The sequence below is a fragment of the Haliotis cracherodii genome, unplaced genomic scaffold, assembly GCF_022045235.1.
Source record: "Haliotis cracherodii isolate W230 unplaced genomic scaffold, xgHalCrac1.p SCAF_3, whole genome shotgun sequence".
In the NCBI taxonomy this organism is placed as follows: Eukaryota; Metazoa; Mollusca; class Gastropoda; order Lepetellida; family Haliotidae; genus Haliotis; species Haliotis cracherodii.
The window spans coordinates 17071573-17086559 of NW_027266286.1; the positions used below are offsets into that span (position 1 = coordinate 17071573).

The 14987-nt window shown below is 35.7% G+C and overlaps 1 protein-coding gene across 2 annotated transcripts in view; it reads left to right on the top strand.

Annotated features, from left to right (window-relative positions):
• The window catches only part of LOC139474947 (patched domain-containing protein 3-like), a 63548-nt gene that overhangs the window by 28285 nt on the left and 20276 nt on the right, over positions 1–14987 (top strand). Inside the window, exon 1 of one of the 2 annotated variants that reach the window (XM_071258148.1) lies at positions 8256–8343. The exons of the other annotated variant lie outside the window; for it this stretch is intronic. The gene's annotated coding sequence lies outside the window, so the exon portion shown is untranslated. Of the gene's footprint in view, positions 1–8255; positions 8344–14987 lie in introns of those variants that run through there. 2 annotated transcript variants of the gene reach the window in all.

The window sequence follows — 14987 nt, forward strand, 5'->3', positions numbered from 1 at the left end:
ATGTGCAAATATTTTCTGAAAGTTAGTGAAAATAAATGCAATAAACTGGTACTGGGTGTGAATGTGGTAGAGCTCCACTTCGTGCATACATACATGTCAGGGGCACTTAAGTATTGGTGTTGAAATATCACTCTAGATAGAAATAGGCTACCTCACCGATGTTATCTGATGTTTAAGTATCTTGATGGTTCTGGCAGTCACAAGGGCTACACATATCAAACATATTCTATTTCAATTTTGGTTTGGTTCTGTGTGGATTAGCCAGGATGTTGGGAATATTAACATTTGCCAGTGCCAGTGCCAGTGCCAGTGCCAGTGGCACCAGCCACAAACACATGCAAATCCAAGTCAAGTGTTCGCCTGAAAAAACATGGGAACATAAGGTGTACAAATCGAAATAGGGAATTGCATTATTTTTATCACTGATGGGTCAAATTTGGAAATGTCCCATTATCCCATGATACGATCTGCTTTGATGTGGAGTTTTCATACCTTCTTATCTACTGGCACTTATTTTGTTAAAGAAACTTGTGTTAGTGGGCGGGTGTTACCAGTAAAGCAGGACAACTTTACCCTTTCTGCCAACACCTAATCTCATCACTGAGTTTCGGAATCGGAATTTCTGTTCGGTATGGCAAAGTCAAAACAAGGTAATTTGTCCAAGAAGTTCAACTTAAACTCCAGGTATATCGATGATCTGATTCGTTCAATAACAATCAAATAGCCAATTCCCTTCCACTGAACTAGAAATAAAGGAGACCAGTGAGACCGCCTCATCTGTTTCATATTTAGATTTATGCATAAAGATTCCGAGTGACAAAACACTCCACACTGTATAATACGAGGGACTTTCCGTTCATGTCGAGCAATATTCCAGCAGCTGCAGCCTTTGGTGTTCAACATTTGAGATACAATCGAGCATGCTCTTTCTACCAAGATTTCAAAAACCGTCATACGACTCTTGCTCAGAAGTTGTTTGATCAAGGTTACAACATTGAAGGCCTCAGTAAAGTTTTTAAAAGTTTAATGGTAGACATGTGGAGGACATTTCCAAATTTGATTCATCAGTGACAAAAATTATATCCGATGCAATTCCCTATTTTGACTTGTAACATATGTTCCCATATTTTCGGGTGAACAGTTGACTTGCCTTTGCATGTGTTTGTGACGGCAGGATACGCTCAGCTTTTCGCGAACACCTGGTATCATTACTATTTGATAGTCATTCATACACACATGCTCATGATATAGTCGGAATTGTACAATAGACTCTGCTTTATGCAGATATTTCTATTGGATATGGAAAGGGTTGTGTCGCTTTATTTAGTGATAGATCCGTATAATTATTATCACTATATTGCTATTTACGTTCATTTGACTATTTCACGCGGTTTTCCAAGATTATTCCCTCGCGTTTCATAGAAAATATCCCCATTTAAAAAAAACACCATTCTCGGGAGTTATGTGTATGTTTTGAAATTATAATTGTATATTGTATTGACACCAATCAATATCATTCCGAAACGTGCCCAATAAAACTTGATTCATTTGGTATGTTACAGAAATGTGTGAACACAAAGGGGGATGTGATTTTACCGCCATGTTGGATATTGTTTACAAATTCACCTGAGTCATATGCCGGTAATGAATTAGATTAGTCACCACATCACACTTAGTTTGCATACATGCAACTCATACATGTAACAATTAAATGACAAATTGTCTATATCACTAATACAAATGGTATGGATGGAATCAAGCGACAGTTATCAGGGTGTATAAGAAGGTTGTGATTTGAAAACCGAGCTCGTTTGAAAATTCGTCCTATTGCTGCCTACATTGACTTAAGTTGTTGAGAAACTGCACTTGAGCATAATCGTGGCAATAATTTTCTTAGATACATTTTAATATTTGGTAACTTCAGCAGAAATTGTTTGCACTCCGCAAGGATCCATCACCAACGCAAAATGACGCATAACGATGACCTGCTTTCCGACGCAGCGTATATGTTACAGTAGAAAATATTAAAACAAATAACTCTACGTAGATTTATTTCAGGTTGATTTTGAGCACATGCATGTCTCATGATGTTAAAACGATTATTTAATCAACGAAACGTCTTTGCTAAACATCCTGCGTCCTCCTGTCAGTGTACACAAAACTTTTGTTGCGAATCTATCTTGTTGTGTCCTTAAGATGAAGGCAAATTGAATGAGTACACAACTATTAATTCAATATAAAAATATAATATATCTTGATGTATAATGTGAATATCTATGTATTACATATTTGTTATTGTTAATTATCATGGCATATATGTCCGGTTTTTACAGTGATTTAGTCTTATTAAAATAAACGAATACACTCATTTTAGGTCAGTACAATATTAAAAAAATAATAATGTTATGTTGAAAAAGTGTAAAGTCTATGTCTCTATCAATCGATTTTTGCACACTATGAACGAAAATTACATGCTTAGAACTAAAACAAACCATAATGTCAAAGAGCACGTTTCTCTTATTCATTCCATTTGGTAATAAATTGTGGAGCAAAGGCGATCCAACTACTCTCACACAATCGGGTGAAAGTGGGAATTACATTTTAGACAGGGCCATTAATACATCGCTAATTTTTTTTATCATCTCTTATTTTTGGGATAACATACAGTCAAGTACAGATTCTAGTACTTTTTAGTAATAATTTAATGCAATGACAATTCAAGAACATCCTCCCTCCGACTCATCCTTGTGAACAAACAGACTGACAAGTGAAAGTCGACAGCAGTCAATATATTTACCTCAGTATCTAGTTGAGACCTATCTGTATATTTTATATTTTTAATTATTGGCCAATTGATCAATGATGACTAACACTTGTAATCGCCACGGGTTACTTAACAACTTCGGAAATCTTCCCCTTCGCGTTTTGACGTGCTGTATTTTATGTAAATGTATTACGACGCTTTCACTGGGATTGACGTATAGATGTTGCTCCTAAGAGACCTTTTTTCACCTAATGATGACATTATTTGAATTTATATGTTTTTACCAAACTACAGAAGATGTTCATGAAGAGTACGTTGAGCATACATACGCCAATGCCACCTCTCCATTTGATAATGATTTTATTTCGCGTTACAGTTGGTTGTTGTTACTGAATGAAATTATGTAATACATCCTCCGAGGTTTTAAAAAGTGATATGAAAAATTATAGGAATTTAATAACAAGCTCCGACGTTCATACAGTTTTGCCCTCACTGTATTATGGTTAATACTCCAATGAACTTACACAAAGTGAAAGTAAATTCTTAAATAATGATAAGACGTTCCATGAATGGAACACCAGCGATGAATTGGAAAAAGGTTTGGACACCAATGTACTTTTGTATAATCTCTTCCAAGGCGATTGATGCAAGTAAAGGGTCTTTTTCACTGTTTTGATTTTTACGAAAAAACACGGCTGTGTCGCCTATCTGTACATAATAAGATGTTATTGTGAACGTGTTGCACGCTGAAGAATTCTGCTAATGTTATCTTTTACCATATGGGAATGTCAAGCTAAACAATGTGCTAATGTGTGTTGACAATTGACCCGAATTGACCTGTGCTTCTCACCGTACCCTCACATATACACTCTTCAAAAAAAGAAACGCACAGGTAGTTTGTAGTTCACTGAACCTGACTACACAAAAATCCGGTATATAAATTGGATATATGTTATTGGAAAATGTTGGTGGCCTGATATTCGACAAACGGTGCGTCAAAACGCAGCTCGTGTCACGGTAGACTATATTGCCGACATCGACGTCTTGCCCTGGCCGTCGAGATCTCCAGATCTCAACCCTATCGAACACCTCTGGGATGAACTCGATTGACGTGTACGTCAAAGTCAGAACACGCCGCAGACACTCCCACAACTTGCCAACGCGTTACAAGCAGAATGGAGCAGAATTCCACAGGACAGAATTCGTACACTTAACCAGTCAACACCGAGGAGATACAGAGCCGTGTGGTAAATGGTAAACTTCTGAGACCTGTATCACTTCGGGCTTTCCTCCCACATTAAGCTGATACGCTGCGATATAACTAATACTGTTAAAAGCGGCGTTATACCAAACTCACTCACTCACACTCGCCCAAAGTTGTTTGATCATGGTAATAAGGCCCCAGTATAGCTGTGTATGATGGAAACACCAAAATGTTGTATGGTGGACATGTGGAGGACATTTGCCAAATTTGACGCATCAGTAACAAATATTATGCCTGACATTTTGACTTGTAACCCGTGTTGTTTTTTCAGAACACTTAGCATGCTTTGGTGACGGGTGCCACTGGTGGGGTAGGATAAGATCACATTTTCGCGAACACCCGGTATGATCACTATTTAATAGTGATTCATAAACACATGCTCATGACGTAGTCGGAATCGTACAATAGACTGCTTTTAGCAGAGATTTCTTTTGATTATGGAAATGTTCTTTCATTACATTCGATCTTGAAAAGACTAATGCACTCTGGCTACAACACAATGAAATGGACTTCCAAAACAGCGGAAATATTGTCGATCGACAGACATTTTTGTTTCAGTTTTGGAGGCCCCGTTGCCCCAGAGTAGAATCTTACACACATTGCCAATGGTGTGTGGTATAGAAATTTAAAATGTACATTAATCATGAACTTTTCAATTTAATCGCCTTTAAAAACTCTCTTGATGACACTAATGGATATCGCCAGGAGTATGTCATAAATGGACATCAAGCTACAACTCCACATGATTCTGCGCTGATGAAAATCTACGATATTATATCTATATCATGATTGTACAATTGTTGAACTTCCATTTATATTATCAATTTCTTTTAATGAAAATGGCTAAACCTTTCAAAGCTTTTCTATTTCTTGTTGACATCAAATCTATAAACTTTTGTTTTGATGGATAACTATGATAGTATATCGGTAACAACATACTTCTGCTTGACCTGTAGCAAGAAGGATAACGTGTTGGGTTCATACGCACCAGCCTACACCATTACTTTATGCAGCGACAGAAATACTTAACACACAATGAATATCGCCCCACTTCCCCAAGCTCAGCATTGGTTGATGTGTGTTTACAAAGTAGAATTAATCACTTTGTACTTTTTCAACACTGTGCCCAACAGTGTATACACTGATCACACTGCCATAACATGCGATAGGAACTATTTTTGTATCAAAAATAGAAACAAATACATTTGAAAGATTCGGGTGTTTCCTGACAAAATTATATATAAGAAAACATGCTTTCTTAGCCTGTATAGCTAACGTCTCACAAGCTTTTGACCATACCAAACGTGAACAAAATACAAGACCAAGATATTTATAAGATATTATACTCATATTTTCATTGCCATAAACCATTTTCTACACTTTTGACATAACCGTCATTTCTAAATACAATTGTTTCAGATTTTTAAATTTACCTCCATATTCAACTTTTGACAAAAACATTCAATGCTAATAGCTTTTTTGTAGGTCAACAACTGGATTTGACACCAAAACAACATCATCAGCAAACACCAAGATTTTGATGACGTCAATCATATCATTTACAAAGAAAACATTCGTTTCACTTTCCATCATTTCAGCAGCCGACTGGTTAATGATAAATATGAAAAGTGCAGGACTTCGCGTACAACCTTGTCTAACACCACATGACATTGAAAATATATCTGCTTTCGAATTTCCTAAGCGTACACAAGCACAAACACTTCTGTAATGATTTACCATGAACACCCTGTTCTGTAATAACATACTTGTATATAACAACTTATTCCTATCAATCGTATCAAAGGTGTTACGGAAATCAATATAAGCTGCATAAAAACGATGTTTAGGCTTACGTAAATATTTTTGAGCAAGTGATAGCAAGACAAAGAAATTATCTACCGTAGAATGTTCCTTTCTGAACCCAGCTTGAGATTTGGCTATCACTTCATTTAATTCTAACCGATATCCTAATCTCGGCTCAACTATTGATGTAAATGTTTTTCCCTTGATATTAACTAAAGATAGTCCTCTGTAATTGTATAGGTCACTCATATTTTCTTTTTTAATGTAGGAACATTCCCACATTCCAATCGTCCGGGCATACACACTGATCCAAAATAGAATTAAACAGTAACGGAGTATTTCATAAAAGTTTCGAAACAAATCAGGAGGCAAACCATCCATACCCGGAGATTTTCCAGACTTTAAAGAATTTACAGCTACTTTAATTTCTTCTTTTGTAATTTCCCCTAACAATAATTCAGTTGTTGCACTAAACACAAGTGATCTTTTAAACATTTCGCTACTTTTTGTTTATTAAATTTACAGTATTCAAACTAAGGATTTGATAACTTCTCAAAATATTTATACCAGCTGTTAGGGGAGATAGTGTTATCACTTCATTTTTATTGAGTAATGACTTTATATTTCACCAAAATAATTTGCAATCACATAAAAGCATAATGTATCTTTTTACTTTCAAATCTATGAACTATTTTCTGCTTAGGTGCACATATTCTTTGGAAATCTCCTTTAGCCTGCAGATAATCATTCACGTTTTCAAAACCTTTATGGGTACGCAACTTGTTTTAAACCTGGTTGCACCAGACATTCGTGATCAAACCTTTCGGGTTGTGATTTAGACTTTGGACATGCTAATTTTAGTCTATATATAAATAAAGCATTTATGAATAATCAGCCTCGATAATAATAATCATAATCATAATCATTCTGTACCTCAGGAATGGATTTTGAAGTCACTGGAATGTATTTCTAATGATATCGGCATGTCCTTTGGACTCGAAACATTTTTCAACTGAAACGTTGCAATTGTAGAAGAGGGAGGATCAGTCAGTTTACTTGGAGGAGGAGTTATTGACAATCTCGCGGAAGGTCACGCCTATACGTACAGTAAACTGCGTCTATAACGAACACGCTTATAACGAACAGACTGATATAACGAACTTATTTTTCAGTCCCGGCCATGGGTTGTATATTTGCTGTATATATGCTGTATAACGAACTACGGTTATAACGAACTAAAATTAGTAGTCCCTTTGAGTTCGTTATAACCGTAGTTTACTGTACTTGGGAATGGAGGTTAGGGACAAACTCAAGAATGCCCATATCAAGGAAATACTTCGGGCAGAGTACAAATGTAGACTTAAGAAAATTTGGTGTGCAGCGCTGAACGCTCGCAATAAAGTTGAAGCCACAAATACTTGTGCTGTACGCGTCTTTTCGTAGTCTTGTGTTGTTGATTGGACGAAAAAAGAATTCAGGTATTGACATTGTCATACGAAAGGTTATGTCAGACAGTAGTACCCACCGCTCTCTCTCTTCCCTCAGTAGCTAAAATTATCCAATCATAATGGGAGGGCGTGGTTTGATAAACGTGGCGGCTTTTCATGATATAATTGTGTTGTGCACTTTCGCACGGATTTTCTTGTCTCATTATCCTCCTGTGAAGCATGTCAAGACTCATGATAAAAACTATGCAGTCCACAGTTTTCTTAAACGAGCCAAGTATATAGGATATAATCTCAATGTTAGTGTTGATTTTGTTTATGGTTCTTTACTGCTGGACCCAAAATATGTAGAGGGCGTCATGGAAAACCATAAATACAAAATTCTTTGGAAAAGGCCCTTATACAGCCTCAGACCTATTCAAACCTCAAACCTGATTTTGTCGTTTTTGATGAATCCAATGAAATCATTTATATCATTGAATTTTCTGTCCCTTTTGACAATAATGTGATTGACAAGATTCAGGGAAAACTTGGCAAAAATGCGGACCTCGCTGTCGCCTCCCCACTCGATGCCTTAGGTTTGGTACATCCCTATCTGTTGACAGACATTGGGAGAGTACACGAGTTTCTTGCCAGTAATACAGTCCTCCTGACAATGATATTTCCACACCACATAGGGGCATGCTCAAAGCGTTGATATTATCCCGGTCACTGGATCAGTGTGTACTCGATTTAATGCTCAGGTCCCCAGGGAGTAGGCAACCCAAGCTGTCTGTGAGACACTAGAAGGTTAACAGACACATTACCATCTCATCCTACCGCATACCCATTCACAGCTTGGTGTACAGAGGCATATTCAACACTGTCACTTCCCTAAGGAACACTTCCTTACTGTTTCAGTGTGAGGCAGGACCTAGAAACTCAAAGGAATCAAGCGTTTACTCTACGCGACTATCGTTGTTTAGCTTCACCTGATTTGTGACCAATATGCTGTACACAGGACCAAGTGCCACAACGTACATAAACTGCCAAAACAGATTTCACTGGGCGTAAAAGTCAAACGAGGGGTAAGCATGTTCTGCTAAACCGGCAGCATCCGCCAATCAAACAACTTGCAACCTAATTAGCTAAACAGCTAAACCCTGTGTTCGCAGAGAATATTTTACACGAAGGTGGGATCATATTACACTGGAGTGGAAATACTTTCCGATTTTTGCTTCTGTATATTTTGAGTTTTAATTTTTTTCTGTGATTTTCATTTCAAGGAACAATTTTGCGTGATTCATTTTTTGATTTTCGAGAGGTTTTATCAATATTCAGTGTTTTCTTGTTCATTTCTTTGAGTTTTAATATACACAATTAATAGTTAAATGTGTAATTAAATTTGTAATACATCTCTAATGATGTGATAAAGGAAAGTATAGACACGTGTAGAATTCCAACGAAAATGTGTAACACACGGAGACAGAAAAACACATTGACATTGCGAAAATATTTCAGTGTCACTTTTGGCGCAATCCATGGCACTTCAATCATTATCGTCGTCAATACCAATGAGTTTTAGTCTAATTTCGTCATGGTATATATCTATATCCATATGAAAGTTTAAGTACAGCTATTGACACCCTCAATGGTACTTATAAAATGTATGGATAACAAATTAATATTGATAAAACAAAAGCTATATGGATAGGCTCAACGACAGGCTGTAACATTAAATTATGTCAGGATCTGAAACTAGACTGGCACAGTGGGGACTTTGAAATATAGGGAATAAAGCTTAATTCTAACTTAAATAATCTGTAGGGTATCAACACAAAAAGATATTTGAAATTATTAATCAAATTTTAGGGAATTGGAGGAAGGTAAATCTGACATTGATCGATAAAATTACTGTTTTTAAAACCTTGGCCCTGTCAACATTAGTACATATATTTTCTTCTCTTCCAAAACCTCCACGTGAATTACAGATTTATCTAGAACGATGAAAGGGTTAAAATAAAACAAACAACATTAATTAGAAAATATGATGAAGGTGGATTGAGAATGATAGAGGTAAGGTCTTTTATAAATTCTCTAAATCTGTCAGTTCTAAAAAACATCTTCAAAACAAAAACTATAACACTCCAGCATCTTTCCACTAAAAAACATGTTCCTACTTCTGGCCAATATTGAAAACTGTATATACCTAACTAACCCTTACTGGAGAGATGTATTGGCTGCTTGGGGAATATTTTATAGACCCAAATTAACTTTGGAGTACTATCAGAACCTTTATGGTGTAACCATCAGTTAAAAAACAGCTTTCATTACAAGAAAAAAACACTATTAAGATCTCTGTAATCCAGATGATATCATGCCCTTCAATAAACTTGAAAATATCAAATAAAAGGCCTATTACCAGGTTCTATCAATCATACCAAAAACATGGAAAGATGATATTAGAAATAATCACAACGCCTAAAGGCTCCAGATAATGTTTTATGATAAGACTATAACTACATCAAATATCCCATCAGAATTGGAAAATGGGATACAATTCTTGACTTGGATATGTCATGGTAAGATCTATCAGATACAGAAAATGTACAAAAGATGTACAATTACTTGATTTTCAATGCAAATTTATTCATCGCATCATCTACACAAAGAAACAACCGTATTGAATGAAAATTCTTGATTATGATCTATGCTCATTTTGTGAAACTAATACTGATTCCTTACTTCATGCACATTGGAATTGAAAGCATGTTAAAGACTTTTGTGCTAAAGTGGAATGTTTTCAAAATGCAAAATTTGCAAAACAATTTACATTTACAAAATGCTCTGTTTTACTTGGATACAACTCAATAACATACTGGCATGCAAAAAATATAAACATATTTCAAGTATTAAGAAAAACAAACTGTCATTTCATCGATAGTTTGACAGAAAATGGCAGAAATTGGCTAATGAACTGTCTAGTTAATATGTCTCTCTATTTTGGGCATGAACAATTCCCACTAATGTGACCCAAATAGACATGGCAAACGTAGCCTGCTAGTTGACCTGTTGACATGATATTGTACACCTGAATCCTGACTAGCCAACTGTAATTTGCTATCTGCTGTATACGTATGTAACCTACACCTAATAAGTATAACATTACGTGTCATTTTACGTTATGTGAAAATATGTAACATCACATACTGAATTGAACAACAAATATTTAAAAAACAACAATAAATTTTGTCATGGTAGAAGGGCGATATAACACAAGCTAACTAATAGTGGACTAGACTCGGGTTAATTGTCAGTCCCAACAAATTTGATGCAAGTCACCACTTTGCAAGTTCAAATATTATTATGTACTAGCATGTTAATTTGGCATTTGATTATTACCCCTTTACCTGATTACACAGTGACAATGAAAATGGCGGAAAATGGGCATCAGATCGTGAAACACAATCTCCCTCAAACATTGGAAACCTCGAGATATGCGTTCGGCTCCAACTTCCATTTAGCGTTGTCATTTCAACAGGTACATACATACAAAAAGCTCTACATTGCAAACAAAGTAGGTGAACCCTCGTTATGTCGAAGTCGAAATATCCGTAGCTTGGGGTAAGCGTAGTAACGAAATGAGACCACAGCGCCGATCTGGATCGTGCAGGGGTTTGGTCGAATTAAAGTAATTTTAATAATAAGGCACACTTTGCAAAAAATGTCCCGCTTGAGTTATGGCTTTATGTGTCCCCTTAAAAGTAATAGTCACGTTAGAAATTGCGGTAGGCAGTAAAAAGTAAAACGAGCAGAGGAATCAAGACCAAAATTCGGATTGCGTATACACATTCAGAAATCAGTATGCAAATGTTAATATGAACATTAGACTTAAAAACAATGATTACGTTCTAAATGCATCAATTCTTCTCTACAATGTCAAGAGAATAACTCACCTACACCATGTGCGTGGGTGCCTCTGTCATGAGATTTGTCAGTTGAGCAAAATTCATGAATGCAGCTGAAGTATGTATGCATGTTATATATCTATGTAAATATATACATGTACATTTTGTCACGTGACATACCTTATACACGCAATGTACATATGTCAGAAGCCACGTGTTCTAGAGACACACCCACTTTGATAACATTCCAAGAAGTAAGCGCGCGAGAAGAAAACGGATTGGATAAACGTAAGACAAACTTCAAACTAACTTCCTTGTACTGTATCTGAAAAAAGTCAGCAATATTACCATCTCGAAGGGTCGAGGGTGAACCTGTTGACACGTATCTTTTAAGTTGTCAAATGAAACTAAATGCTTCATTTAATTCCCATTTTAATACAGATCATTGTAAATATTTGCACGTGCAAAATCCACAAGATTCATAGATGGACAAGAGAGAGTTTTACTGAGGCCTTGAATGTTGTAACCCTTGATAAAACATCTTTTGAGCAAGAATTGTATGGTACTCTTTGAATCTTAGAATGAGCATTTTCGATTCCACCTCAAACGTTGTGGAATGTAGCACCTAGAGCTGCTGAAATATTGCTCGACATTAAGGGAAAGCTGATTACTGGAAAGTCCCTCATCCCTCGTGTCATACAATATTTTGGAGAGTATTTTGTCATTCTGAATGTTTATGCATAGATCATTAACTGGCATTGCAGATGTTGGTATATAAAATACTAAACCGGATAACAACTTCTGGTTTATTGCATATAGCGACGATCCAATACAGATTCTGACACTATTGTCAAGCTCGAGTGACCACAACAAAGTGAAGAGAGGTATACACATGATATGTTGTGATAAGCATCAGATAAACATTAACAAGATGCAATAGATAACAAGTAGCAGACAACAAATTCGACGAAGCCAGGCAAACACATTAACAAATTGCACAGAGATCATGAAGACAGATAAAGAATAAAACGTTGTAACATGGTGATGGGATTCGGAAGAGATTATTTTGCTTGGTGACATCGTCATAAGCAGATGGGTGTCTTGTGTTTATCACAGATTTGTTACTACGGATATCTATGTCTCTGAGAGTTTCTTTTTATGAAGTCCTGATATTTGGTAGAGGAGATTTGGACTTTGTCAAGCTGCATTTGATGGCTAGGACACCTTCGCTGGTGGTCTGAGAAAGCTGATATACTGTCTGCTTTGGCTGAAAAAGTTTTATGTTCTTTGATGCGGGTATCAATGATTAATATTTAGTAGTGTATTCCATACAGTTTAATAAATAAATGCTTCAAGCTTATATCGTATCTTTACAAAACGTATTCTCATGCGAGGTATTATATTGTGTTGCAGATACATTGCATCAATTCCTATCTCTTTGTTTCGGAAGATATCTTATTGTGAAGCATTTTTTCTATTTTTATTCGCTCAATCCACATTGGCTGGAATGAATTTCTCAATTAGAGGATATGTTTTATCCTACCATCGGCAATGGTGCATATAGGTGTTTCAAGTTTACCTTTTCAGTGAATAATTACTTTATAGTTATCACCAATCCTACAGTCCAACCGATGGTATTAATAATTCTTAATAATATTAATAGACTGTCCCAGTCCAATGTCCAACACTTACATAGCTTCAGTCTACTACCTTCGTTTGATCCAACGCTGATGAAGTATATTGTGAATGATGCAAGTAGATTGTAACTAGACACTACAAACGTTTGTAAATATTGTTTTGCATTTTTAAGTAACATGCAAACTTGAAAGACAATATTTTACAACCTTAACTGCCTACAGTCAAACTGGTAGCGAGACGTTTTGTAAGTCTTATCAACTGAATAAATCAAATGAAAGTATAATATTATGCAGTAACATATATAAACAGGCATATCAGAATACAATGAAATTCGAGCAATTATAAAGTAAAGCACCAACATCCGCATCACCATTTGGAACTAATGTATCTCTGGGTACAGTCACTTCAGGAAGGTATTTAATGATAATGTATTAAATTAAACCAAATACTAGTACTGATTGCGGATATACTGTTTCTAAAGAATAACAATTAGATGATGGTTAACTATATCCAAACAATTGTTGTGAAGACATTACTGAACTATTACAATGTTTGATATTTCCTAAGTGAGAAGATATTGACCTCTGTCAAGGGTATTGATGCCTAAGCGAAAGCCAGTGTAAGATGTACTAACGCTTATACCGACTATTTCCAGTGTTAGCTTAAGACAAGGTTGTTTACCTAGTTCACCACTATTCTCTCAATATTATTCAAATCAACTGAAATGACCGCTTCTTCAATATTAATTAACAGCAGGAGACTTGGAATTAGACGGGTTTCAATGTAATCAAGTCATATATCAGTCTAGTGATTTTCTCCTGTAAATTATTCAGGCAAGAAGACTCTTGGCTTTACGCAGCACTTATTATCATTGGTAATACAAATTTAACTCTTTGGGCTATTGCAGCTGGTGCAAATTTCACAGAGACGTGTAACAAAGCAATTGGCCTCCAGTTTTTAAGATGTGTTTGTTTGGTCGGTTGTCGTTAACGCCGCACTCGCAGCTAAAAAAATACATATCCATAGTCATCCATACGATGTCTCTGCTAAAAGCAAGTCCGACATTGTACAAGTCATGCCAACGAGCTTTTAAGATTCCGCTATAAACTCGAGTCCTGGATTTTTGCTTTCAGAAGTCTTAATGGAAACAAGAATTATTCATATGTAAGCTCAACCTTATTTTTCATTGATGTTTCCGCATCAAGATTTATGTTTTCGGTATATTAATATAGCCCACTCCGGTTATAGTTAGCTGCATCTTGACTGGCATACACTTTTTTGGAAGAAACTTGTTTCTGTAAGTGTATCAAGTAGATTGTGTCCCTATTTCGTACATCCAGTTCCGTTACTGATTTATTAATACAATTTCTAGATGTTAATGTTAGGAAATATTTCGTTTTTTCTTCACACTTTTCAGGCTATTTTGCTTGAGATCTTAATAACATCGTTACCTTTTACTGCACTGAATGCTTGACATTAAAACTCACCCATATAATTTTCACCACTAAAGCGCCTTTTACACCAAATGGAATCTGTTTCAGCAGATGATCGAGACACTGATCTATTTCTGGCGTTGACGTTGTATATTCAAAATCGTTATTTATGACAATATATTCCTCTCCTCCTTTCCTGTAAGGTCTTCAAGATGCCCCAATATTGGCAATAATCTTGAATTTAGACATATTTTTCTCTATATTTATTAACACTTGAGCACAATAATATTGTCCCCCTTATCATCAGTTAAAAGGTTTCCCAGAACAACTGAGTGCTAAAAGTATATTGGTTTTTACACTCCTTGCAAGTATTTTGCTAAATAAATGTGCGTATTGTTTAAAATGTAACACAATACTCTTTATATAATGTGACGACATACATGTTTGATGATAAAACATGTCAATAGGTGGCAATGTATGTTTCTTTCTGAGTCTATAAAACATAAGAAATTGTGAGAAAATGTAAAATGTATTTACAATGATTCTTTAGTCTAGGCATTTTGAACATGGATCGTCTGTCATGTTATGACTTATTAATTTTCTTGTGATAGAGAAACATATCTTAAAATGGCACTCATGGTGTTTTGGGGGTAAATATTTATAGATGTTCATGAGTAACATTCTTCATAAATTAAGATTTGTTTAACAGTAAAAATCATTAACGCTTCGAGAGAAATTTTACTTGATCATCAA